The sequence below is a fragment of the Camelus bactrianus genome, chromosome X, assembly GCF_048773025.1.
Source record: "Camelus bactrianus isolate YW-2024 breed Bactrian camel chromosome X, ASM4877302v1, whole genome shotgun sequence".
Taxonomy (NCBI): domain Eukaryota; kingdom Metazoa; phylum Chordata; class Mammalia; order Artiodactyla; family Camelidae; genus Camelus; species Camelus bactrianus.
In genome coordinates this window covers 85,227,343-85,253,086 of record NC_133575.1, presented here as the reverse complement: position 1 = coordinate 85,253,086, position 25,744 = coordinate 85,227,343, and the positions used below count along the sequence as shown (strand labels likewise).

Genomic DNA, 25,744 nt, shown 5'->3' with positions numbered 1-25,744 from the left:
ATGAATGCACACTTATAGTTCTGTATACTTGGGGAATTTTGCTTTAACAGTAGAAAGAAAGTTTGACTCATGTTTAAAATAATGTTACTATAATGAGGTAGCTCAAGTTCGTGCAGGCATAACAGATTGCTACTGTCTTAGCTATTAGCAGTAATACATTACAGCTCAGGAGTTAATCACTGTCTTCTCCTTCGTTAGGAATATGTACGTCCTCTGATCACAATCATTTCCATCGAGGGGAAAATCAAAGAAACCATTATTGAAAGCTTTCGTAATGATCACAGCACCTTGGATGGGTACCCTAGAAGAACTACACTGTCTTCAAAACTGTTATCATACCAAAGGTAGGTTTAAGGACCTTATTTTATGACATAAATCTTAGCAATGTTCTCCTAAGGCAGTCTACCCAGGCAAAAGAAATAAAGCAAAAAACAAATGGGACCTAATTAAACTTAAGCTTTTGCACAGCAAAGGAAACCATAAACAAAACAAAAAGACAACCTACAGAATGGGAGAAAATATTTGCCAATGATGCAAGTGACAAGGGCTTAATTTCCTGAATATACAGATAGCTGATGCAACTTAATAATGAAAAATCAAACAACCCAATCCAAAAGTGGACAGAAGACCTAAACAAGCAATTCTCCAATGAAGACATACAAATGGCCAATAGGCACATGAAAAAATGCTCAGTATCACTAATTATCAAAGAAATGTGAATCAAAACTACAATGAGGTATCACCTCAAAGCAGTCAGAAGGGCCATCATTAAAAAGTCCACAAACAATAAATGCCGGAGAGGCTGTGGAGAAAAGGGAACCCTCCTGTAATGTTGGTGTGAATGTAGTTTGGTGCAGCCATTATAGAAAACAGTAAGGAGATTCCTCAAAAGACTAAAAATAGACTTATCATATGATCCAACAATCCCACTCCTGGGCATGTATTTGAAGGAAACTCTATTTGAAAAGACACATGCATCTCAATGTTCATAGCAGCACTATTTACAATAGCCAAGACATGGAAGCAACCTAAATGTCCATCAACAGATGGCTGGATAAAGAAGTTGTGGTATATTTATACAATAGAATACTACTCAGCCATAAAAAAGATAAAATAATGCCATTTGCAGCAACATGGATTGTCCTGGAGATTGTCATACTAAGTGAGGTAAGCCAAAAAGAGAAAAGAAAAATACCATATGATATCACTTATATGTGGAATCTATAAAAAAAAAAACACAAATGAACTTACCTACAAAATAGAAACAGACTCACAGGCACAGAAAACAAACTTATGGTTATCATGGGGGTTAGGGGGTGGGAAGGGATAAATTGGGAGTTCAAGATTTGCAGATACTAACTACTATATATAAAATAGGCAAACAAGTTTATACTGTATAGCACAGGGAACTATATTCAATATCCTGTATTGACCTATAATGAAAAGAATATGAAAAGGAAATAGATAAACAAGACTATACTGTATAGCACAGGGAAATATACACAAGATCTTATGGTAGCTCACAGAGAAAAAAATGTGACAATGAATATATATATGTTCATGTATAACTGAAAAATTGTGCTGAACACTGGAATTTGAGACATTGTAAAATGATTATAAATCAATAAAAAATGTTTAAAAAAAAGAATATGAAAAGGAATATATGTATATATATATATGTATGACTGAAACATTATGCTCTACACCAGAAATTGACACAGCATTGTAAACTGACTATACTTCAATAATTTAAAAAAGACTCATTCCTTTTTGTTAAAACATCAGAATTGTCTTTCGGATTACCTTAATGAAATAACGCAGGCTTAGCAGTGACCATGTACTTTTCCTATTGTCTCCTCCTTCTTAGGACAAGAAGGTTCTGTCTGTCTCTGATCATCAGACTGTGCTACAGGGTTGTGTTGTGCTAGACATTTCTGGTCCAAAATCTGTAAACCCATCCTCAAAGAAGGTCAAGTGTGCATTAAGCACAGGAAAAAAGGCTCCCACAGGCTGGAGATATTCCAGTATTGATACTGTGGAGGTCTATCTTACCGGATACAGAAAGATCATCATCAAGCCAGTAATTCTTTTAGGCATCACACCTGTCAGAGAAACTAAGCCAGCTGCCTGAACACAGTGGACTCCATTTACATAAACTATTCTATGAAAACTGTGACTTTTGTGAGCTCAGCCCTTAAAGATGTATGAATTCTGTGGTTACAGTTAAGCATTCCAATAATACCTTCCAAAGTCTGGAGTGTAAGAGCTTTGTTTCTTTATAGAACTCCCCTGTCACTGATTGCAGTAAATGCTTAGTGTGGCACTTACCAAAGGCCCTGCAGTGTGGTGGCAATATATCTAGAGGACCAGAGGCTGGTTCTCAAGACTCCAGGTCGGAGCACCAAAAGGGAAAAAGGAGAAAGAGGAGGAGAGAATTGGGAACTAGAAAACTGGCCTGGAGAGGAAGAGGGAGAGGGACCCGGATAAGCCAGGCTGGCTGGGCCAGAACTCATCCCCTGTTCTTTCCCAAGTCACAAGTCTTTTCTGGGATGTTTATTTTCTTATTGTTGAACTTTAAGAGTTGCTTGCATGTATTGTCTACCAGTCCTTTATCAGATATATGTTTTGCAAATATTTTCTTGTGAAAATATTGTCTTTCATTCTCTTAACAGTGTCCTTTGCAGAACAGAAGTCTTCAATTTTAAGAAATCCTATCAATTTTCTTTCTTTCATGGATTCTTCTTTTGCTGTCATATGTAAAATCTCATTGTCAAACCCAGTGTCACCTAGATGCTTTTTAAAAAGTGATCTTCTAGGGGTTTCACAGTTTTGCATCTTACATAGATCTATGATCCATTTTGAGTTAGTTTTTGTGAAAAGTGTAAAGACTGTGTCAAGATTCATTGTTTGTGTGTGGATGTCCAGTTGTTACAGTACCATTTGTTAAAACGACTCTCCTTTCCCCACTGAATTGTCTTTGTCTCTTTGTCAAAGGTCAGTTGACTATATTCATGTGGGACTAATTCTGGGCTCTCTTTTCTGCCCCGTTGATCTACTTAACTACATGACAGATGACAGAATTAGTGACCTTAAGACTGAACAATATAATTTAGTGAAGCTAAACAACAGATATACAATAATTGAAAAAAATTAACAAAACCTCAGAGTCCCGAGGGACAATAAAAACAATCTAACATTTGTCTTATTTGGAGTCCCAGGAAAAGAGCAGATACTGAAAAAGTATTCAAAGATAAAATGGCTGAAAACTTCCCAAACATAGGGGTAAAAGTGTAAGCAAATCAGAAAATAAAGATGCATTCCTTATACGCTAATACCAATTTGAATAACATCAGATTTCTAGAACTGTGGAGACCAGAATAAAGTGAAACATATTTTAAATCCTGAAAGGAAATAACTCCCAACTGTGAATTCTATATCTGATTAAAAAATAGTCTTAGGAATGGGGGGGGGCATTTAAATATACAGTAAATTAAGATAATTTGTTTCTAGAAAGTTTCCCCTAAAATATGGCTAAAGAAAGTCCTCTAAATGGAAAGGAAATAATGACAGAACAAGGTTCAAAATTCAGAACTGAAAGGAGGACATCAGAATGGGTAAAATTATGGGCAAACAGAATGGATTATTTTTATCATGAGTTTTAAAAATCATATTTGATGGTTGTAGCTCAGTATAACACTATCTTGATGGGATGCTCAAAGCACATAGAGGACAGAATTAAGTAAATTATATTTTAAATGTAGGGAAGGTAAAGAGACTAAATGAAAGCATGGTTTCAAAACTTCACCTGAAGCAGTAGAACACTGATATCAGTGTGAAGTGATAAGTTGTGTATGTATATTGTAATACATTGAACAATCAACAAAAAAGAAATAAAATGAAATATACTAAAAATGAGTAAATGAAGATGGAATCCTAAAACATGTTCACCTAACCCAAAGAAAGGCCAGAAAAGAGAAACAGAAGAAACAAAACATAAAGCAAATAATAAAAGGCAGATGGAAAACCTATCAACATATCCCTAAAGGTAAATGATCTAAATGCACAAATTATAAGACAGATTGGCAGAACTGAGTTTAAAAAGTCATGACCCAACAATATTCTCTCTAGAAGAAACTCACTTTAAATACAATAACACAGATAGATTCAAATTTCAAAAATATGAAAAGACATATTTTGTAATCATTAATTTTAAAAGAGTAGCTACATTAATATCAGTTAAAGTAGACATCAGATCAAAGAAATTACTAAAGGGGGACTTTACATAATGATATAAGGATCAGTTCACAAAGAAGACATAATGATTTTAATTGTGTACATGCCAAACAACAGATCCTCAAAATATAAGAGGCAAAAACTGATGCAGCTGAAATGAGAAATAGACAAATCCAAAATTATAGCTGTAGAACTTAAAACATCACTCTCAGCACCTGGTAGAACTATTAAAAAATCAGTAAAAATATAGAAAAACTGAATATCATCAACTGGCATGACCCAACTGAAATCTATAGAACAATTCAACCCCAAATAGCAGAATATGGATTTTTTTTCAGGCAGCCATGAAATATCCCCCAAGATATATTATATTATAGGCTATAAAACAAACATCAAAAAAAAAAAATGAATACAGAGTACATTCTGTAAATACAATTTAATGTAACTAGCAATCAATAACAAGGAGGAAATCTCCAAATCCTGGGATATTAATCAACAGATTTCTAAATAATCCGTGGATCAAAAAAGAAGCCTAAAAGAAATATAAAAAAATGGAACTGAATGAAAATGAAATACAATATATCAAAATATGTGGGATAAAGCTAAAGGACTGCTGAGAAGGAAAGTTATATCACTAAATGCTTGTATTAAAATACAAGATTCTTAAATCAATTATCTAAGTTCCTACATCAATCAACTAGAAAATGAAGCTCAAAATACACCCAAAGCAAGCAGAAAGAAGGAAATACTATTTATAAAAGGAGAAATCAAAACAGGAAGACAATAGAGAAAACAAAGAAACAGAAAGCTGGTTCTTTTAAAAAATCAGTAAAATTAATAAATCTCTAAAAATGACAAAGATTAAAAAGAGAGCAGACACAAAACACCAATATCAGGAGTTAAGTAGGATATATTGCTACAGATCCTACAGCCATTAAAGGACAATAGTGGGATACTGCAAATAATTCATGATCATAAATTCTGCATCTTAAAAGAAATAGACCAATTCTTCAAAAACCAAAAACTACCAAAACTCAACCAAGATAAAAAAGAGAATCTGAATAACTGTGTTACAATAAATAAACTGAATGTATAATTAAGAGCTCCCAAGAAAGAAATTCCATATCCAGATGGTCTCACTGCATAATTCTACCAAGGATTTAAAGAAAAACTAACACTGATTTTACACAATCTACTTTCGAAAACAGAAGAGAAAACACATTCAAACTCATTTTTAAGGTCTCTGTTATGCTGACATCAAAACCAGATAAAGAATAATACAAAAAAAGAAAAATACAAAACAATATTGCCCATCATCCTAGATGCAACAATCCTCAATGAAATAACAGCAAATCAAATTCCAAAATGTGTAAAAACTATCACCAAGCGGGATTTCTTTCAGGTATATAAGGACAGTTCAACATTTGACAACCAACCAATGTAATCTACCATATCAACAGGATAAAGGAGAAAACCATATGATCATATCATTTGACACAGAAAAAACATCTGACAATATCTAACACACATTAATGATAAAAACTCTCAGCAAGTTATGAACAGTGGAGAATTTCCTCATCATTATAAAGAACACAAGAAATCTACAGATTACATAAGGTTAAGGGTGAAATAGTGAACGCTTTCACCCTAAGAAATGGAATAAGGTTAGGATATCTGCTCTCACACTCTTACTCAACACAGTACAAGGGGAAAAAAGAAATAACAGAAATATACATGGAAAAGGGGAAATATGTGTGTCCCTATGTGTGGATGAAATTATTGTTTATGTAGAAAACTTCATGTGATCTAGATAAAAAGAGCCTGGAAAAAATATTTGCTTTCAGAAAGGTTACAGAATACAAGATCAAATAAAAACACAAATAAAATTTCTGTATACTAACCATGAACATGTAGAAACCAAACTAAATATACAGTAACATTTACAGTATCTCTAAAGAAAATGAAATAGCTATTATCCTAACATCAACTGGTGTACAGCAATTCCATTCTGGCACTAACCACCTAGAGTTAAGGACAAGATTTCACAAATTAATGACTCAGTCCTTAAGAAACTAATTACACTTTGAGGTCTCCAGGTCACCTGCACTTCTGACTAACTCACTATAAATTTGGGGGTGCCAATGACAATTTCACATATAATAATTGATTACAATGACTCATAGAACTCAGGAAAGTTGATATAATTATGACTGTAGTTTTATTATAAATGATGCAAATCAGGAGGCCCAGCCAAGAGACATACAGGGCGAGATTTGGGAGTGTCCTGAATGCAGAGCTTCGGTGCCCTTAACTGTGGAATCAGGCATGTTATCCTCCCAGTACATCCATGCGCTCACCAACCAGAAAGCTCCACTGAGCTTCAGCATCCAGAGCTTTTGTTGGTGTTTCATCATATAAGTATGATTGACGGAATCATCAGACACGTGACTGAACTCAATCTGCAGCCACACTCTACTCCCTAGAGGTCAGAGTAGCTTAAAGTCCAACCCTCTAATCAGATGCCTGCTCTTTCTGGTGCCCAGCCCCCATCTTGAATCATCTTGTTAGCAAAAATTCAGGTTTTATCCAAGGAGGCTCATGAGTAACAATGGACCTCTTATCACTTGGGAAATTCCAAGCATTTTAGAAGCTCCATGCCAGGAATCTGGAACAAAAAACCAGACAAATTCATCATCTAACAGGCCACGCCCTGATCAATGGCTGTAAGTTCCTTACAACAAGATGACCATATCTGTCTGAATATTTACATTTGATGTAGCATTTATACAACAGATAAAAGAATAGTACCAACATGAAAGTGCCTAACATTTGGAGAACCCAATGTGGGGTAGGGACAGGAGGCTTTTAACTCAATTTTCCAGTATATTTAACTATCAATATCAGTATTATAATCTTACCAACATGCCGTGTTAGATCATATTGAAATATGTTAGATGTAACCTGAGAAAAGAGTTAAAAGATGTTGGCACATTACCAGGCTCTCACTCAGTCATTAATAATTAGCCTAATCCACATGACCAAATGTCTCCCATAGTGAGGCCACTAGTTTTTCAGACTTCCATTTGATCTCACCAGGTTCCAAAAACAGGAGTGGTCTCAGCAATATATGGTTTTCAGGTATCTAGCATAACTGAACTAAAAGACAGTATTATCTCTTGCTCTGAGCTTCTTTCAAAGAGCTGATACAATACTGGATTTCCTTATTGCATAGCTTATGTATTCATTCCTTTACCCTCAGCTGCTGTTCCTCCTTCTCTCCATTTACACCCAACCTTTTCCATCTTTGGGAGGGACATCACTGTACTGGTATAGGTTGCAGGTGGCAATTCTACTCTAGCAAGTGCCTGCCCGTCAGTCCACTCCTGTTCACACAGGGTATGGTTACCTAGATACAGAACTAGTGGCTATTTCTACCACTGGTGGTACAGCTGCATTCATTTTTAACCCCAATTCTTCCAGATGGGATGAAGGCTTCACCCACCCTATCAGGCGCTTAGGGAACTGTCCAAGTGGCAACAGAATCTGGCAGAGCTTCTGGTAGTTCCAAAGTCAGTCCTAGGGGCAAAGAGTCTACCTGCTCATGAATATGCTAAGTAACCTTTAGCATTCTCCAAGTAACATATCCCTGCACAAACCATTTGCATTTTATTAATGAATTCTTCTGGACATTGTCTTCTGCATTAGAAATTTCTCTGACACTACCCAAGATATTATGTGTATTTCAGGTTTCAAGATTATTTTATGTCTGTCTGTCATGGAGCAATTTCAATCAATGTCCCTCTTTTTAAATTTAAGTATAGTTTATTTAATTCCCTCTTAAATGGAAATTATCTGGTCCAAAATCCCAGTACTCATCACTGGGAAGCACTCACAGGCTATTGCCATAACCTTCAATCCATGCTCTACACAGGGCACTGAATAGAGAATTTGTTCATATCAACAGCTAGCATTTTCTTACACATCTATTGAGCCAACTCCCCAGGAGTTGGATCCATCATTTCTAAGTTCTATTGGTAATTTTTAACTATAGTAACTGATTGCAGTGCAGCTGTAACTTCATACAATGGGTGACCATGTGGTGTACGGTCAGGCCATCCAAGATGGCTGTTCTCTTGCTCTCTGTACATCCCCTGCTTGACCAGTGTCTGCTCCACTCACACCCTACACACGACTGACCTTCTTACATTATTGTCCCCAACCCCAGTTAGTGATTGTTCTTATTAAAGGGGTGGTGAGGGATGTGCCCCTCTGCTGGTTTCCCTGGTAACCAGTGAGCCAACCTGGTAACCAATGAGTCAATTCCCTTTATAACTGCTAACATCCCCCTGCCCCTGGGAGCCAAGCCTGCCATCATGTCCTGCCCATGGTCTGCCACACACGGTGGGGAGTCACTCCAGGACCTTGCGTCAGACATGTAAGATCTCCCTATCCATTTAACCACAGATGTCTCTGTTACTGACTCTGGGTTCCTTCATCGGTCTTGAAGCTGGGCGAGTACAGGCCTTGTAGGCCTGCGGGATGTAGCCCAACACGTGGCCAGTCAGGATTCAAATACCCTTTCATCCCTTTTCTTCCTAAAACACGTTTCAGTGAGTCTGGGCCATTTTAGCAAATCTCATGTGTTTGTTACACAAAATGGTGTACTGAAATTCAATTCTGTGACCAACCACCCGGAGTTAGCATAGACCACACGAATTAAGGGCTCAGTCCTCCACAACACTGCCCCCACTTCAGATGCCAGCCACACTTTTGGGCCCCCAGGCCACTCACACTTCTGACTGGCTACAAATTCAGGGGTTCCTAGGACCACCTCAGGTTTGATAATTTACCAGAATGGCTCACAAAACTCAGGAATGTACCATACTTATTACTGCAATTTTATTATAAAGGATACGAATCAGGAGGACCAGCCAAATGAGGAGATGCACACAGCAAAGTCAGGGAGGTTATGCAGAGCTCTCCTCTCTCCTTATGGAAACAGAGTGTGTCACCATCCCAGCGAATCAAGGTGTTCATCAATCAGGAAGCTCTTCTGAGCTTCAGTGTCCAAAAGTTTTACTGGGGTTTCGTTATGTAAACATGACTGGTTGAATCATTGGCCATGTGATTAAATTCAAATTACCAGGCCCCTCCCTTACCTAGAGGTCAGAATGATTCAAAGCTCCAACCGTCTAATCACAGAGTTGGTCTTTCTATCAACCAGTTACCATCCTTAATCAACTTGTGATATAAGGGACTCATGAATAACAAAGACACTTTTATCAATTGGGAAATTCCAAGGATTTCACAAGCTTTAGGCCAAGAATCTGGCACAAACACCTGGTAAATACTTCGTTATACAACACCTATGTAAAAATTTAAGAAAACATGTAGCAATCTGCATGCTTGAAAATTAGAATATTCTTTTAGTGGGGGGAGGTAATTAGGTTTATTTATTTATTTTTAGAGGCAACACTGGGTATTGAACCCAGGAGCTCATGCATGCCAAGCATGCACTCTACCACTTGAGCTATAACCTCCCCCCTGAAAATTACAATATTCTTATGGAAGAAATTAAAGAAGACTTTAAAAAAATGAAGAGATATACAATCAGGTTCATGAAGGAATCAGCCAATGAAAAGCCATGGATTTTTTATTTACTATAGCCCTCCCAACTTCCTTTTCCTCTCTATAAAAGCATTCTCCTCCCCTTGCTGTGCAGAGATTTACATGTGACTCCCCTTGATGGCAAATACCAAATTGCAATTCTCTGCTGATCCTGAATCAACCCATCTTTGCTGAAGAAATATCTGGCAGTGTATGTGTTTTAGATAAATAGGTTAATGTAATTCCTATACATATCCCAGAGGGGTTTTTCTGTGGACATAAATAATCTTTTAAAATGACTGCTGAATCTGTGAGCATGTTCAAGTGCGAGCATGTATATGTGTATTAGTAAATAATGAGCATGTCACATATGTGAGCATGTTAATGTGCAAGGGTGACTGACTGGATGAGTGTGGGTAAATGATGGCATGTGGGGCAATCTTGGTGTGTGAGTGAATTTATAAGCATGTCTGTGTGTGAATGAATGTGTGTGTGAGCAAGTTAATGCTGCATATGCTCACGCAGGTGAATAAACGTCTCAGTACTGCTGTGTGTGAATGCGTGAATGACCGTTTATGTGAGCATAATGAGTCCGAGTGAATATTTGAGCACTTTCATGTATGTGAGCAGATTAGTTTGAGTGTATTCATGTGAATGTGTGTATGTGTATGTTAATGTGAGTGTGAGTACATCTGTGAGCACATTCATGTGAGTGAGTGAAGGTGTGAGAATGCTTATCAGGATGTCTGTGTGAGACTGAAAATGTGCGCCCTTTCACATGTGAAAATGTATCCGTGTGAGTTTGCGCTGCAGTAAAGGTGCATTTTCATGTGTATGACTGAAGTTGTGAGCACGTGCAGATGTCAGTATGTTTCTGTGTGGGTGAATGTATAAGCATGTTCACTTATTGCATCTGTTAATGTATAAGCATATTTGTAAGAGTGAATATGTGAGCATGTGAATGGATTTATGTGAGTGAATGTGGGACTTTTATGGTGAATGTGAGCATGTTCATTCGTCACTGAATGTGTGCTAATGTCTCTGTGAGTTAATATGTATGTGAGGGAATGTGTGAGTGTATGCATATGAGAATCTGTGTCTGTGTATGTGGATTTGTATGCATGTCCATGTGAATGATGGTAAGAGTGTGAGTGTAAGTAAATGTGATAATATGTGTGAGTTGAATTTGTATGTTCGTGTGAGTATGTGAGCAAGTTTGTATGAGTGACTGACGTATGAGCATCGTAGTGAGTGACTGAATGTATGAGCATGTGGGTGTGAGTATAGGTGTATGTGTGTGAGTAAACTTCAGATCATATTCATGTAGATGTGTGATAATGTGAACAATTTAATGGGAGTCATGGAATGTGTGTTTACATGTATGTTACGGTTTTGAGTGAATTCTTGAGAATGTGTGTTAGCATGTATGTCAGTATTTAGTGAGCAGGTTTGCATACGTCTGCATACTAATGTGAGTATGAACAGATATGTGTACATGATTATGTGTGATGGTGTCTCTGTGTGTGAGTGAATTTGTAAGTAGGTCTGTGTGTGAATGGACAAGTGAGCAAGTTCCTGTTAGGAGCATGTTGATGTATTATGCATCAATGAATGTGTGACTGTGAGCGTCTGAGTGTGGATGATTCTGTCTGTGTGTGTCAATGTGTGAGCACACTCGTGCCTGAGGAAATGCTTGAGCATGTATGTACAACGTAGTAAAGGGTCAATGTGTACACGTTGAATGCATATATATCTATGTATGTGACTAACCCTGCAAGCATAACTGTGTGAGGGAATGTGTGAGCATGTGTATGTACATGAGCATGTAGACAGGAGAATGTGTGTGTATACCATCGTGTGATCTCAATGTGTAAGTATATTTGCCTAGGAGAAAAGTACATTTGTGTGACTGTGAGCATACTTACATGTGTGAGTGAACACGTAAGCTTCTCAGTGAGTGTGAGCATGTTTGTGTGAGTATGTATATGAGCATATTCCTGTTGTAAGCTTATTAATGTGTGTGTAGTAAAAAAGTAAAAAAGTAAAAAGGTAAGAGGGAGCATCTGAATGTATGTATTTGTGTCCCTGTGTGAGAGAATTTGTGAACATACTCATGAGATGGAGTCAGTGTTTGAGCATGTTTGTGTGGAGTGTGTGAGTGTGTACACATGAAAGTATGTTTCCACTAATGTGATTAACTTTGTGAGACTGTTCACAAGAGTGAGGGGATGTGTGATCATAGTATTGCGAGTGAAGGAGTGACCATGTTTCTGTGAGTGAATGAATGTGGGACCATGTGGGTGTGTCTATACATGAGTAAATTTGTAAGTATGTTTGTGCAAATTTTAAGTGTGATAATGTGAGTGAATGTGGATGCATGTGAGCACATAGTTTCATGAGGGCAAGTATGTGCACTTACGTGTGTCTGAAGGGTGTTCTTGTGTTGGACTGCTTATGTAAACATTGTGTGTTCATATGTGTGCACATATTTGTGAGCACACATGGTATCAGTAGGTTCACGTGTGTTAGTGAATGTGCATTACACTTTTTCTAAGACTGTGAATATGTAGGCATATTTGTGTGAACGAATGTGGTAGCATGTGAGTGTCTGTGAGAAAATTTGTGAATGCATTTATGTGTGTGAACAAATGTGTGCTGTGTGACTCAGTGAATGTGAGCATTTATGTATTTTTCTTCTTTTTTGTGAAACCTGATGAATATATTTGCTTTTCAGCAGTATGTGCAGTAATCAGTGAGCATATTTTAGCTAACAGCATGTTAATTATGTGACTGACTTGATATGTCAGTGTGCCCAAGTAATTATATGTGAGGTTACTGATATGTCTGCAGGAAGTTAAAGCCTTCTTAGCTATGAATGAATGTGTCAGTGTCAATACACATGAGTGAATGTATGAACAACTGTAGGTGAGCATGTTTGAGTGAATGGTATTTTCATGTGTGTGAGAATGTTAGCATATATATGTGTGACTGTAAAATGTGTGAGTACATGTGGATGCCTGTGACCGTTGGTAAATCAATGACCATGTACATGAGAAGGGGTTAATGAGTAAATACGTGCGTGTATGTGTGCATGTCTGTGTGTGAGAATGAATGTGTTGTCCTATGCTTGGGTGACAATATTTTATTACAAACATATTTGTGCATTTAAGTGAATTTTTGTGTGTGCTCATCTGTATGAGTGAATTTCTGAGCATGTGGATACATATTAGCATGTAGGAGTATGAGTATGTGTGCTCATTTTGTGTGATCTTGTGAAAGCGTGAATATACTTGTGTGAGAGAAAGTGTGAGCATGTGTATGAGTAAATGTGGGTGTTTTTATGTGTGAATAAACGGTGAACTTCTTTGTGGGTGTGAGGATGTTTGTGCATGCATGAATAATTCAGCACGATCCTGTTTGTGAGTATAATTTACACGTGTAAGTGAAAGTACATGTGTGCATATAAGTGCAATGAGTTTGTCAGTCCTGTGAACAAACTTGCAATTATGTTAAGTGACTGTGCAATAAAGCTCCTGTGAGTGAAGGTATCTGGGCGTTTTTGTGAGTGAATGCATGATTGTGCCAAAGAAAAATAGTGCAAACCATATCAGTAAACAAAGAATGCTGAAGCCATCAAGTCATCAGCGGCTGCCGCCACCCCCCAGGGAAGACAAGCCTGCAGCCCAGCCTCTGCAGCCACTCACAGTGGGGCACCCTGAGGGCACTCAGAATAAGAAAGGACAGGATACTGGCCCTAGATAGCTAGGTGCTTGTCAAAGAAATGAATTCAATGAGCCCAAACGTTTGCTCCCTCCCATACACAGAAAAGCACTAAATTCTTTAACTTGAGATGTCTGATTTTCTTCAGTTAACAAGTAACCTTTTAATGTTCTGACTACCTGGTCTTTGTTGTAAAACTCCTATATATCCTGGCTCCTCCCCTACCTCTTCGGAGCATCCCCTCAAAGCGATCTGGGAGACTGTCATTTCGGGCGAAGGGGCTCGAGTCCTCAGAAATGTCTGCAAATAAAACATAACTCTCAACTTTTAGGCTGTGCATTTATTTCAGTCGACAATTGTGTGTGTATATATACAAGCATGTACATCTGTAAGGGTGATTATGTGAACTTGTACATGTCTGAGTGTGTTATAGTGACAATATTTGAGTATTGAAATAAATATTTGTGAGTGTTAAAGAGTATGCCTAGATGTGTAGCCATGTGCATGGATGTTAGCATGTTCATTTGAGTGAATGTATATTTGTGTGAGATGTCACACGTGTGCTTATATTTGTGTGAGGGAAATGTGGGCACGTGAGTGTATCTTGTGTGAGTTAATGTTTAAGCCTCTTGGTAAATATGAGTGTGTTTGTGCGTAAATGAATAGGTGAGTGTGTTCCTGTCTGTGAATAAAATGTGTGTTTCTAAGTGAGCACTTAAAATTCAGTTTACTCATTGAAGTTAACACAGTGACAGTGAGAGTGGAAACATCTGAGTGTGTCTCTGCATGAAACAGTGAGTGTGCTCATGTGACTGGGTAAGTGAGCATGTTCGTGTCATGTAGTAAATTTGTAGGCATATCTGATGTGTCTGTTTTGGCATAAGTGTGTGAGCATGTTCACGCCAGGGAATGAATGTGGCATCAGCTCATGTGAGTACATTAAGGCGTGAGCCTACTGGTTTCCAAGAGTGAACATGTGAGCATGTAACTGTGAATGAGTATGAGTACATCTGTGTGATTAAACTCGACAGAATGTTTGAGTGAGTGAATGTTGTGTATTCATGTGAATGAGTGATGTGGGAGCATGTGGTAAGCACGTTTCATTTGTGAAAATGAATATAGGAACTTATATATTTGAGAGCGTCAGTGTGACAATATTAGAATGTCAAAGTACATGTTTTATGTGTTCATCTGTATGCATGAATATAGGAGCACACAGATGTAAGCATATTCATGTGTGAGTGTACTGAGTGCTCAGAGTGTAGGAGTATTTGAGTGTATCCTGTACAAGTGAATTTTTGAACTTTTTGGTGATTATGAGCATCTTTGTGTAGAAGTACTTCCGAGAACATGTCCATGTTTGTGAGCATTATAACGTGAACGTATGAATGAAAATATCTAAGTATATGTATTTGTTTGCTTGTGGAAGTGAATTTGTGAGTGTGCTCATGTGATTAAGTATACATTTGAGCATATTTTTATGAAAGAGTGAATGGATCAGTGTGGTGTGTATTTCTGTTGATGAATGTGAGCACGTTCATGTGAGTGTATGATCACGTTTACGTGAACAAGTGAAGGTGTGAGCATATTTGTGTGAATGACTATGAGTGTGCAGATATGAATTCATGTGAGTATGTCTATGTGTAATTTGTCACTGTTAATTTGAATGAGTGAATTGAATTTTAAGTGGGTTAAGGTGAATCAGTGAATGTGTGAGCATGTGTACGTATGGCAGTGTGTACATCTGTGGGAGGTGAATATGTGAACTTGTACATGTCTTTGTGTTTGTGCACCAATACTTCAGTGTTGAAGTCAATGTTTTCTGTGTATTCATGTGTCCAAGTGAATTTGTGAACATGTGCATGGAAGTTAGCATGTTTGCGTGAGTGAAGGTTTACTGGATTTGTTTTTATAAGCTTGTTAATGTGTGACTATTTGTGTGAGCAATATGTGAGCATCTGAATTTAAGTACATGTGAGCACATCTACTTTAGATCGAAATTTTCAGCTTCATGAGTGTGAGCATATGTGTGCAAGTATGCACTTGAACATGTCCTGATTGTGTGTAAGTGTGCATGTGGAACTGAATGAGTGACAGGAGCATCTGAGTGTATTTATCTGTGTCACCATGAGAATTTGTACATGCTTACATGATTCAGTGAATACTTGGGCATGTTCATGTGAAGGAGACTGTGTCAGTGTGTGAGTGTATCTGAGTATATCTATGTATGTGAGTATTTCTCGGTGAATTATTCAACGGGTGAGAGCATATTTTGAGTGAATATGATACCATGTGTAGTTATGTGAGTATGTGAAGGAGAGAATCTGTGTCAGCCTATTCAAGGATGAGTGTTTTACTGTGTGCAAATTTGTGGGTATTTGGGTGTGTTCATCTTTATGAGTCAATTTGTTAGCGTGTCCATATATATTAGAATGTTCATGTACCGAATATGCATGTCTATGGTGTGAACTTGCTAATGGCTGGGTGTATGTTTCTAAGTCAATGTGTGAGCAAATGTAAATGTGTTTATGTGTTAGAGTGAATTTTTCAGAGTCTAAGAGGGTGTGAGTATGTTGGAATGCAAGTAAATGTGTAAGCATATTTTTGTGACAAGAGTAAATTGCATAAGTGAATGTGTGACTGTGTGCATACAAAATGGAGTATGTCCAGCGTGTGTTTATGATCATTTCACGTGTGAGTGAATGTGTGACAATGCTCATGTGAGTCAGTGATATGTGAGTGAGTGAATATATGAGCATGAGTATGAATGTGAGTATGTCTGTGTGTGTGAGTCAATTTGTCAGTATATGCACTTCAGGGATTTCTAAGAATGATAATGTGAGGGCATGATTGTGTGAGCATGTACATATATGTGAACATGTACATTCTTTAGAATGAATGTTTGAACCTCTACATCTGAAGGTGTGTTAGTATGAGGATATGAGAGTGATAACATAAATGTATGCATTCAAGTGTATGCCTGACTTTGTGATCACATGCATGGATATCAGCATGTTCATGGGAATGAGTGACAGCGTAGGGGGGCTTCACTGCTGTAAGCTAGTTAATGTGAGTTTATTTGAGAGTGAGATGTGAGTGTGTGAATACTGTGATAGGATTTCCTTGTGTTAGTGAATGTTTGAACTTCATGGTGGATGTAAGCCAGTTGAGATGTGTTTATGGGATCACGTTCCTGATTTTTAATAGGTTAACGGGCATATGGAAGTTAATGTCAGTAGGATTATCTTGAGTGTGTATTTGTGCCCCTGTCTGAGTGCATTTGGATATGGTCATTTGACTGAGTGAATGTTTTACCGTGCTTTTGTGAAGGCGTGAATGTACCAGAGGGTGCAGGTGCGTATCTGTATCTTTGAATGTGAGTGAATCTGTAGGAATGCTTGGGTGAGTCAATGTTGAGCATGTTTTGTGAATAAGTGAATGATACATGTTCAAGTTTATACCTGAATGTGCAGACATATGCATAGATGTTAGCATGTTCATATAAACGAGTGAATGTATATCAGGTTCATTGCTGTGAGCTAGTTGACATGTGACTATATATGTGTGAGTGAAATGTGAGTGTAAGGGTGTGCAAATATATTTTCTTTTGTGAATGTTTGAGACTTCTGGTTGATATGTGCAACCTATGTGCACTCTATGTGCAAGTATCTATGTGGACATGTTCCTGATTATAAGAACATTAACATTATATTAACTTTGAATTTTGATATATGAATAAATAAAGAACGGCATCCACACACAATGGAATATTATTGAGCTATAAAAAAGAAGGAAATCTTCTTTCTTTTGCTGTATTATCTCATTTTTATATGGAATCTAAAAAAATAAAACAAATACCACCCCCCCAAACTCATAGATATGGAGAACAGATTGGTGGTTGCCTGAGGCAGGGGTGGGAGGTGGGTGATACGGGTGAAGGTGGTCAAACAGAACAGACTTCCAGTTATAAAATAAATAAGTCATGGGGATGTAATGTACAGCATGGTGACTATAGTTAATAATACTGTATTGTATATTTGAAAGTTGCTAAGACAAAATTTTCTTAGGTTAACTCTTAGTAAGGATTGTAAAAGGTTTTCCCTTACTTTCTAAATAATCTCCCTAGAAGGTACAGATTGTGTCTTATCAAAATAGTTTCCTGTGCTTACTGACTTATCATTTATCATCCTTTATTTGTAAAAGAACTGAGTCTTCTCAATTCTAAGAGATAAGGTTCATTTCAATCACATTACCTCTAATATTTACTTCTGAAATCTTTTATTAGTGAAATTTTTTATTAGTTGTTTGCTTAAATAGGGAGCCAAATAGTTTCTTAGTGACCCACGGTTCTATTTAGCCAAGTGTACAAATCTTTTGACATTTTTAACAACTTGTGATATTTTGTCTTTCCAAAATGAAATCTTCTTGATTTCAAACTGACTTTGATATTTCCCAGAGGGCCCCTAGAAAATCACAGTTTGTTCTTTCACCTCATAAATGAGATGTTACAATAATTAGGTTTCTTTGATATGATGAGTTGCACAGGAAGCATTGTCAAGTAAGAGATGCTTAACCTTCTCTATTTTATATTTTTATGGGTAAAATGTTTCAGAAATTGTATTAAGTTCCTAGAAAAGTCAATTCCTTTGCTATCCATGAATATCCTGGTGTTTCTTTGCCTGATAATTAGACAGCATCAGCATAATGTCATCAAGTGTAATTCCAGTTATTATTTTTAAACGGTGTATGCCACAAAAAACAACCAAATGTCCCTGTCAACTGCACCATTTTTATAATGAACTTGCAACACATCTTTTACCATGGCCACTTTAAGTCTTTTGTCATCCATAGTTGTCCTACTTTGATGTTTCCCTGAAAGCTCCCGCAATCAGCTACAGGTCAGAGTAATTATCTTCAACAAAATAGGACTCCCTTGGAGTACCACAGAAAGGATCATGCCAAGTATTCTTGAGGCACAGAATTCTCAATGGCATTGCTTAAATAACTTTGAAACCATGACACTGGACTGAGTCAGGAGTCCCAGGACTCTAATGGAGAAGCTACTAAGTTTATGGGACAGCTAACCCAAGATCAAGCAGAACAAGAATTACGTAGGGTTGAATGAACTGATTCTGGATGATTATGGATTTTGTCTGGACTATTGCTGATGCTTCAGTGTTCCATTTTCTGGATATACAGAACTGCTTTCTCTTCTAACTTCGGCTATCTAAAATTCATAAGTTTAGTAGATCATACTTCTGTAAACAGAAATGAAACAGTTATCCTTTTTTTCCCCTACCTGATCACTTCAGAATTTGAATATTCTTAAGTATTCCTGTTTTCATAGTAATATAATTAACGGTACAGGTTCAGTAAGAATCTGTCCTCCTTATAACAGAATATAATGGAAAATTGTGAGTATATAACCAAAGCTTTGAGTGAAATACCATATTTGAGAACAATGCATATAATCAGATATGACCAGATAGTTTTAAGAAACTAAAGGTGATTTTATGGAGCCAATGCTTACAAAGTCCTCTTGAGAAAATGGGCCTGGTACCTGGCTTACAGCTTTTTCAGACTTACAGGTGAGTAGGAGAGGTCACCTCCTGGCAGGCCTAGGAACCTTGGGATACTTTGGGGACTTCAAGAAGAGAGCAATTCATCCAAATCTATAGGAAAAGAATGAATTTAGGTGGTGCATTCATGGCTTGGCTTCCTAGCCTTGAGAGGCTTTTAAAAGTCCAATCTGAGGTTCCTTATAAAAATTCCAGCAAAGTAAACTGATTTGACCTATGTGGTTAATTACCATTCTTGCTGCAATTGTGTAAATAATTAGGCCAAATCTAATGAGATCAGATACTTATAAGCAAGAATAATCTTACTTTGATTATCTTTGATCAAAAAGGAAGTGCCTGTTTAGAGAAATTTTATATTTAAATAGAAAACGCATCTTTGTGAGGTATGAGATTCGGGTCCTGTTCATTCTCTTTGAGCTATTTTGCACTTCTTGGTAAACTATGTGTAGCTGTGTGACCTACATGTAAATTAGATCCTGCTATCTCACACGTTTTGTCAGTCTTTACCGAATTCTTAATACTTCCAATTTCCTTTAGTATGTGCTGGCAACTCTTCAAGGTAATGTTTCCAACTTTTCTCCAGTCCTCTTGATTTGACATCACTGAGAACAAAGCTGACTGCGTAGATTCTTATGGGAACTCTAGGATTTCTTGTAACTAGCTTTGTCTCCACAGGAGCTAAAGAAGCTAGACAATTTGATATAAACTTCAAAGGACTCACCACTACAGCAGATCATGTATCGACAACCTTCATGCCTGGGACTGCTGTGTGTGCGCCACTCATTAGAATCACCGAACTCCCATATCTCCCATACTCTGCTCCAGGAAATAATCGAGTATGGATGATCTTACCAAAACCTATCTATTGTCTATGCTATCACCAAAAACATTCACTGCAAACTAGGAAATCCATCAGATTGTCACTGCCATCTTCACTCTACCATCTAAACACACTTCAAACCCAGTATTTAGAAAATTTTTCAACTGGCTGTCCTTTTAGACTCAGAAACTGGGTTTTAAATAGCCCATTACAAACATTAATTTTTTTCTTTTCTTAGAAATCCCCCTGCTTGCAACATCCAAAAAATGTCCTCTACTACCAAATCAGCAGATGGTTCAGCTGGTCCTTTTTTTTTAGTAACTTTTTTGATTGATTTATAATCATTTTACAATGTTGTGTCAAATTCCAGTGTTCAGCACAATTTTTCAGTCATACCTGGACATATACACACTCATTGTCACATTTTTTTCTCTGTGAGCTACCGTAAGATTTTGTGTATATTTCCTGGTGCTATACAGTGTGATCTTGTTTATCTACTCTACAGTTTTGAAATCCCAGTCTATCCCTTCCCACCCTCCACCCACCTGGCAACCACAAGTCTGTATTCTATGTCTATGAGACTATTTCTGTCCTGTATTTACACTTTGTTTTTGTTTGTTTGTTTGTTTTTGTTTTTTAGATTCCACATATGAGAGATCTCATATGGTATTTTTCTTTCTCTTTCTGGATTACTTCACTTAGAATGACATTCTCCAGGAGCATCCATGTTGTTGCAAATGGCCTTATGTTGTCAGTTTTTATGGCTGAGTAGTATTCCATTGTATAAATATACCACTTCTTCTTTATCCAGTCATCTGTTGATGGACATTTAGGCTGTTTCCATGTTTTGGCTATTGTAAATAGTGTCAGCTGGTCCTTAATGAATAAAAGGCGACTGAATAAGAAATGGACTTTTATCGTTCAGAGAAAAAAAAGAATGTCTCTTCTTCCCTTGAACAAGAGGGGGAACTGACAAGAACTCCCTCACTGACTAAACTTTAGGCTGTTCTGAGTCCTCGTCTTCACTAGACCTCAAGCTTGATCCTATCTTTGGCCTGCTAAGCCCTGTCTCAGCAAAAATCCTTCTAAGCCAGTTTATTGAGACTCCCTGCCATCCTTCATATCTAGTTAAGTTCTTCATCCCTCCTTTTGATATCTAATCAAGTTCCACTCCCCAGCCTCCCTTGATACTTGTGTTAGTCAAAGTTCTCCACAGAAACAGAACCAGTAAGAAATATATAAATCTACAGATATCTTATATATCAATATCTGTAGCTATATTATAGATATCTGTATCTGGATATTTATGTCAGATATTTAATATCTATACATTATATATATATATTTATGCTTGTTACTTTTATTTGTTATATATAGACACAGATATAGATATAGATAAGGAGATTTATTATAGGTTTTGGCTCATGCAATAATGAAGGGTAAGTCCCACGATCTGCTGTCTGCAAGCTGGAAAACCATGAGAGCCAGTGGTATAATTCAGTCCAAGTTTGAAGGCCTGACAAACAGGGGAGTAAGTCTTAGGTCAGGATCTAAGGTCCAAGAATCAGGGGCTGATGGTGCAAATCCTGGTCCAAGGCCAAAGGCCCACGACTAGGACTGCTGATGTCTGAGAACAGAATAATACAGATGTTCCAGCTCCAGCACAGAGCAGATTCATCCTTCCTCTGCCTTTTTGTTCTATTTAGGCCTTCAATGGATTAGATGATGCCCACTTGCATTGATGAGGGCAATTTTCTTTACTTAAACTACCAATTCAAATGCTAATCTCTTTTGGAATTGTGCTCACAGACACACCAAGAAATGTTTTACCAGCTATCTGGCCATCCTTTAGTCCAATCAAGTTGACACCTAAAATTAACCAACACAATACCCAAGTTCCTCTTAGTAATTTTCCATTCACTAACTCCCTCAGACTCCCTGCTGGCCGTAAATCCTCATCTGACTGTCTTGTATATGGGGATGAGTTTAATTTATTTTCCCTATTGCAATCATCTCTGTCTCCTATTACAAGTCTTAAATAAAGCCTTCCTTGCCCTAAACTCCATTTGGCATAATTTTTTATTGACAATATTGATGTTACCATATTCATGTGAGTGAGAGACTGTAAACCAGGTTCACTGCTGTGAGCCAGTTAACTTGTGTGCATATTTATGTGAGATAACGTGAGAATGTGAGTACATGAGTATGTATGAGCGAATTTCTTCTGTGAGCGAGTGTCTGAGCTTTATGGTAGGCATGAGCATGTTTGTGTATAAGTGTCCACGTAAGCATGTTCCTGACTTTAAGAATGTGCATGTGGAAGTGAAAGTGTGAGTGGGAGCATCTGGAGCATGTGAGTGTATATATTTGAGTCCCTGTATGAGCAAACTTGTGAGTGTTGTAGTAGAGAATAACCTTTGCTTTGTTGGAGGGTTACAGAGACACCATGACCTAGCCCACGGGGATGGCTGCAAGAACAAAGAACACCTGCGGCAGGAAGATTGCAACAATCAACCACACTCCCTCCCTTATTTTCCCTCCCCCTCCCTTATTTTCTGTATAAAAGGAGCCTGTATTCTGACTAGATCAGGATGGTTCTCCAAGACATTAGTCTGCCATCCTCTCAGTCTGCTGGCTTTCTGAAGAAAGTCACTATTCCTTGCCCCAACACCTCGTCTCCCGATTTATTAGCCTGTCATGTGGCAAGCAGAATGAGTTTGGACTCGTCAACAATTTTGGTGAAGCCAGCCGGGAGCCTTGCTGCTTGTGGCCAGCCGGCCCCGTTTGGGGAATTTTCGGGTGAGGCCCTAGCAGCTGCCAGGACCACTTATCCTGAGGACCTTCCCTTCAAAATTCCCTGAAGTGGCACCGGCTGCCCCAGCGCTTGGCAGTTGGAGCAAGGAATCGACATTTGGGGGCCAATGGGCTCCATATAGTAGGGTAAGTTGCTCTAGTGTGTACAGCCAGGAACTTTTTTCCTCTCCATTGGGCTTTTTCTCTGGAATAAGCCAATTTGTTTTAGTGGGGTACCCTGTTGGCGAGAGGAAATAGTTGTTGGAATTTTACCTGATTTGGAACCGGTTCACTTGTTTCTTTCAACGATAGTATTTGTGTGTATCATTTGTGTTTTGTTTGTCTTGTATTCTAGTCTTAAAAAAAAAGATAGGGAACATTTCAACTATCCCTAAAGAAGGTTCTCTGAGGCACATTTTGAATAAGTGGTCTGATTACACGCAGCTATGAACCCATGCGTAAGGGAAAGATGACTTCAGTTTTGTGTTTAGTCATGTCATACTTTGTTTGTGTTTTTGGTATTGGGGTTTGTTTGCACCTTTTGTGTCTTACTGTTCTTAAACTTATAGATATGGGAAGTACTCCATCTGTCCCTAAGGAAAGCCCTTTGGGGTGTGTCTTAAATAAATGGGAAAATATAGCTGTGAGCCTGTGACTAAGAAAAGGATGGTATTTTACTGTAACACTGCTTGGGTAGTGTACATTTTAGGCTCTGGGGAACACTGGCCTGAAAATTACTAAACCATTTTCCAGTTAGAACTGATTTGCCAGAGAAAAGGTAAACAGGAAGAAATACCACATATACAAGCCTTTATGAAATCCCATAATGAGGAAGGTAATGACTGACAGGGCCCGGGGCTCTTAGCCATTTTAAAGACCCCTATAACAACTGCCACCCAAGAGCCTTAGGTACAAGTGACAGTAGGGTCTCAACTAGTGGACTTTGCAACTTCTAAACTTCTAACTTCTAAACTTCTATCCCAGTACCAATGACTCAACAGCTGCTATGACTTCTGGAAAGCAAATTTTGAAAAAGGGAGTAATGTAGAAACAAATAGAAATCTTAAATGTCTGCCATAGAAGTTACTAAAAATGTTAAGCTATCTCAGGCAACTTTGATTTGTTCTATCTGCCAAAAACCCAGTTTAAATCCAACCTCTTAAGTGATGAGTCTTACATTGTTGTATCTGATTCATAGCTAAAAGTTTAAAATGGGAACTATGAGGTCTCTGCATTTGTGTGTTTGTACGTACCTATGTGTGTGTTGTAGATATGTGGCATTGCCAATATTAATTTGTAAAAGAGCTCTATTTAATTGGCTTAAAGAAAATTAAATGCTTATATAAATACTCAGAAATATAAAAGAAACTGGCCAGAATGAAAATAGGGTTCATGTGATCGATAAATCATTCAATACTGAATCGATACCTGGTATTTGAAGCTAGCTTAAGCCTATTGGTTTAATTAATATAGACATGTCTCAAGATTCATTAATGTTAAGCATAAAACTTCTGTTGTACTTAGGTTTAATAGAAGTCCAATAAGACATTGTCATATCTGTTACAAATCTGCCAGCAAGAAAAACAACTTGGAATAATATTCTTATAAGTAACTTAAATGCAAATGAGAAAGAGCTTTTGGGTAAACTTTTTAGGAATGATTATTTCAGGAATGTCCATTCAAATGATCTTCCCAGGTATCTGGTAACTTAAAATTTTAGAGTTGTGCTAAATTAAGTTAAATGATGGAAGTTTATTAAATAGTTAGGTCATTTTCAGATAAAATAAGATATGAAAACTAATTGCTGAATATTGACTCCCACTTACAGAGAAACTAAAGATATTTAGAAATAAATATTAATAAATGTTTGGTGCCACCCTGAAATACTCTCTACTACTAAGGGAAACATCTCAGTATGCTAGGAAACTAAGATGAATGTTTTCAGTGAAAGAAGGTATAAGGAATGGAATTATATTTTGTTAATGAAAAAAGAGTGACTTTGTCCTATAAAGCTAGTTGCTTCTGAATGGAAAATAAGGGACAAAATAATATAGAGAAAATTGTGGAAGGTCTGTGAAAGAAAAACCCTGAGAGAAGAGTTTTGTACATGGTCTGGATTGGCTAAGTTTAAAATAAATTTAGTTGATTAAATAAATCTTAAAAGTAAGCTGGTACAAGATGACTAGATTTGGTTCTCTTTCACTCTGTTGAGAGAACGAAGTTATTTTAAAATGTTAATCTGCTTTTAGTAACAGATTGTAAAGTTTCTTTTACCCCTTAAGTGATCTGTTCTGTATTTACCCTTGAAATATTTTTATTGTTAATAAGTACTGTTTCACAGTGACCTATACTTTTATCTGATCAAGTGTTTTGAAACTTTTTAACAAGCTTCCCAAATATCAAATTTTAATCAGAATTCTTTTGACCTACTGCTAAATCTGGGATGCTTCAGAGGGCCCCTAAAACATCCCAAAGAGAGATTTTAAACTAGTAAGTTTCATTTGGTATGTTAAATTACATGGGAAATATTGTCAAATGAATAATAAATCTTCCTTGGTTATACTGTATGAGAAAATATTATTAATATAGATATTCTAGAAATTATATGGAATCCCTAAAAATCTGGTATATCTGAAATATTACCAGTCATAATTCTGGTTATTGTGACCGGTCTCTATCGATTACAGTGTCACTAGGTGCTTAATCATGCTTTTAAGTCTTTCGTCATTTATAGACAGTTATTGTTTTATTCTGATGCTTTTGCAAAATGCTTTCTCTTCAAGGAGATTTACTGGTTTCTAATTTCAAACTATAGCACTGAACTAAACTGCGTAAGAAATTTTAAAAGTCTGATGGAAACTCTGATTTCATAAAACGGTTAACAACAACAAAAAAAGGATTAGTTACATGGGACTGAGTAAACTGATGAATATGGTTATGTTTGGTTCTGCCTGAAATATTGCTGGCTTTTAATCTGAGTTCTCCAGATATA

At 37.2% G+C, this 25,744-nt stretch overlaps 1 protein-coding gene across 26 annotated transcripts in view; it reads right to left on the bottom strand.

Moving 5' to 3' along the window:
- LOC123613402 (uncharacterized) overlaps positions 1 to 25,744 on the bottom strand; it is an 80,632-nt gene that overhangs the window by 23,804 nt on the left and 31,084 nt on the right. For 2 of the 26 annotated variants that reach the window (XR_012504486.1, XR_012504490.1), the window contains exons 7-8: positions 19,147 to 19,232; positions 13,786 to 13,860 (exon numbers count right to left, since the gene is read on the bottom strand). The exons of 20 other annotated variants lie outside the window; for them this stretch is intronic. The gene's annotated coding sequence lies outside the window, so the exon portion shown is untranslated. Of the gene's footprint in view, positions 1 to 5,461; positions 6,899 to 13,785; positions 13,861 to 19,146; positions 19,233 to 25,744 lie in introns of those variants that run through there. 4 more of the 26 variants (XR_012504482.1, XR_012504483.1, XR_012504481.1 and 1 more) reach the window with 3 other exon arrangements.